Genomic DNA, 3,782 nt, shown 5'->3' with positions numbered 1-3,782 from the left:
GTAAAGCCTGTGGAGTGCTGGCTTTGGCAGTCACAGGCCAACCAGCAGCAGGGTGCTTGGTCCGGCAGTGTTGGGGGACTATGTTCTTGAGCCTCCTCTCACAGTCTATGCAGGCAAGGGGGGGCTGGGAGTATAGAATGACAGTGAGAAGGTTCATTCAAATTTTCTGCCTGGGAGAGAATGTTTGGAGTCTCTCAGGATTCCTCTAAGGAAATAGACCCCACTTCCTATAGCTCTCACACATGGGGTGAGACAGTAGGTCCCCAGTTCATGGCTCACCTGTAGAAAACCTGTAGAAATTGGGTTTCTTGGAGTCGCAGCCTGCCTCAGCAGGGGTGACCTGCAGATATTACTCTTCTCTCTCAGCTTGGCTCCTGGTCTTCAGCTTAACTGGGTATTTTCTGGACTTTATCCTTCCTTCTGGATGGAAGCTTCTGTCGGAGGCTGACTCCAGTCTGCTATCTTGTCCCAAGAGCATTTTTAAATGTTGGAATGCCTTACTTGTTTCTGGTTCCCATTTTAGAGTTACCAGGCACTATTTTTGAGCATTTTTAATTAAAGAATAGAATGATCTGGCTATTTCACTATATCCAGAAATCTAGAGTCTGCAAAGGCCTGTAATTCCCAAGAAGCCTTGAAGCTGTCTGAGAGTTTGAGGTTTAGGGTGAGCCAATATTGGTTTTATTCTTTCTTTGCCCAAGGCCCTCCTCCCCTGTGAAAGGAGGAGACCCAAATACTGTACTTTAGGCACCCACAATTGGGCTTTAGTGTTGGAAACTTTATACTCATAATTAGAAAGTTTAATAGAGCTTGGGTAGCTTTGTGGCATTTCTTTGCATTTGGTGTTCCCCAAAGAATGTTGTTTACATACTGGATAAGAGTTGTGGGATATGAGAAACAACGTGGGTCCTGGGCTAAGGCTGTCCCTAAATCCTTGAGGCAACATAGTCTATGTAAGGTAGGTGCTGGAGGCACAAGGCTCTTCAAAAGGAAAAAGGTGTTGGGAAATTTGAAGGGCAATGCAGAAAAAAGGCATCTTTTAAGTCTAGGACTATGAAACAGGCAGCTTTTTCAGGGATTTGAGATAATGGGAATTAAAATGGAAAGGAATGACTGCTTCATTTATAATGCAGTGGTCTCGTTCTAGTCTCTAGGTCCTATTTGACATTGGTACTCCTAGAATAGGAGTGTATATGGACTGTTGCAAGGTATTAATAATTTATGTTGCTCTAGATTCTGTATTATGGATGTTATCTCAGTCTTAGCTTCTGCTTTTAGAGGATACCATTTCTGATTGGGATTGACAGTGAGATTTGTAAACTAAATTTGGACCCATTGAGCATATTTTTCTCTTCCTATTTGTCCCTTGGTAGCCCATACTTTTGACTTAATTTCTGTCTCTAGTAAGGGAAGGCATAGTACAGGTTTTTGTCTCATATTCATATAAATGGTTCCTGCTTTAGTATTTCCCTTTCTAAATGGAGAATAGGACTTTCAGGAATGATTAGGAAGGTGCGAGAGAGCAGCCAATCCCGTACTCCGCACCCCCATTGCAGCTTAAAGGCTGAGAGAAGAATTGGTAACTAGTGTTTCAGATATCCCCTGTATAGTTACAGATTTTGGAGGTAGAGTTAGAGTACAGAAAAGGTTGCTCCAATGTCCCGAAGAAATTGTACCTTCTGGCTCTCCACTATGAGGCAGACCTGAGGCTCTTGGGTGATGACATAAGCTGGAGCCATAGGAAACTGCCACAGGCAGCCTCAGTCCATATTGGGGAAGATGGGGTCACTATCCTGAGTCACCCTTGCATTCTGGACATGGGCCTAGGGGCTTGCCAGGCAGGTGTTGCTGCCTGGGACAATTTCTCCTAAAGTGGCCAGTCTGACCACATTGGAAGCACGTGTTCTTAGCTCTCCTATCTTCCCTCTGTTCCTGAAAGGTGCCCATTTGTTGACATGCCATTCCTAGATCTATCATCCTTTTTTAAATCCCTTATTTCTTTCTTTTCCTCTTTCTCCTGATTTCAATTATAAAAACCTCTATGGCTATTTTAAGATGGTTCTCCAGGTTATGAACAGGGCCTAGAGCCAATTTCTGGAGTTTTCTTCTGATGTCTGAGGCCACTTGAATGATAAATTTACCTTTTAAGATAGTTTGGCCTTCTGAGGAGTCAGGAGTCAACTAACTGTGTTTTCTCATCGCCTCCCTAAGTCACTTGTGAAAGACTGAGGGACCTTCCTTTCACTCTTGATAAATAGTAGACAACTTAGAATAATCCATAGGCTTTTTTCTGGATTGATATAAACTTTCCAGGATACATGTTAGAAAATGTTTATACCACCAATCACCTTGTTTCTCAGGGTCCCATTCAGGATCCTCAAAGGGAGCTGCTTGTCTTCCCATTGGGTATCGATTCTGTTCTTCAGAGGGCATACTGCTATCAGATTGGATATGAATCACAAATCTCCCCACTTTCTAGCTTCATGTAAGACTTCATTCTTCTCATGTAAAGTTAAAGTTTGATCTAGTAGCAGCATTACATCTCTCCAAGAGATGTCAAGGCTTTTTCCTACCCTTGGAGAACATTTATGTACTTATCTGGGTCATCAGAAAATTTTCCTAAAGCAACTTTGTTTTGTTTTAAAGCAGCCATAGAAAATGGGGAGATGATTCACATATTTTGCTTTTCACCACCTATAATCTCAACCAAAGGACATAAGGAAGGATATAGTTGTTTTTGGGGGGTCCCAGTGGGACCACAAGAAACTCCTGGAATGTACTTCCTGGATTTTTCTAAAGGCACCGAGGAAGGTGTGGGAGAAGTAGGTGGTAGATTTGAATTAGGTGATGACGGCATCTCTCTTGGGAATCCCTGCAGAAAGTACCAGACCATGTATATTATATATTTTTGTATACCTACATACCTGTGATAAAGTTTAATTTGTAAATAGGCACAGTGGAAGATTAACAACAATGACTAATAATAAAACAGAATAACTATAACAATATGCCATCATCACTACTCTTGCACTTTGGGGCCAATATTAAGTTAAAAAAGGAGTTACTTGATACAAGCATTTATGATATCTTGCAATCAAGTCAGTCTGATAACCAATTGGCTACTAAATGACTAAGGGCAGGGAGGGTGTGAGTCTGTGTATGTGTGAATAAGCTAGACAAAGGGAGATTCACATATGCACATACTGGGTGAGACAGTGTGGGATGGCATGACATTTCATCACACTACTCAGAGTAGCATGCAGTTTAAAACTTATAAATCATTTGCTTATTTCTGGCATTTTCCATTTAATAGCTTTAGACTGTGGTTGACCTGGTTAACTGAACCTTCAAAAAGTAAAACCATAGACGAGGGAAATAACTATTGTTCAGGGACCTGGAGTGAAGATTGAAGTTACAAATTTAAATGCTGTTTGCCTGTCTTCTTCACCTTTCTGCCTTGAAATAGGAATATTTTCTAAAGTTCAGGTTCTCAATTCTTTGCTTCTCTATCTCTCTATACTTATTTTGTATATTCAGTAATTATATCTATAGAATAACTAGTAGAGATTTGGGACTCTCCTGGACTTCTCTCATCATTAGCTAAATATTACCATTTCAGTGTGCTATTTATTTCCTGAAACTCAATATCGCTAAAGACATTCATTCATCTTTGTATCACCATCAGCATGACACCTGGTACATAGTAAGTGAACAGTGCATTTAATAATTCCACTTGAATTTATCAGTCTGCTCATTATCTTCTTAGGCTTTAGACCTTTGGC

The sequence above is a fragment of the Otolemur garnettii genome, unplaced genomic scaffold, assembly GCF_000181295.1.
Source record: "Otolemur garnettii isolate 467f Iridium unplaced genomic scaffold, OtoGar3 scaffold00041, whole genome shotgun sequence".
Lineage (NCBI taxonomy): Eukaryota > Metazoa > Chordata > Mammalia > Primates > Galagidae > Otolemur > Otolemur garnettii.
The sequence above is the reverse complement of the archived record's forward strand: the minus strand, read 5'-3'. Positions refer to the sequence as shown.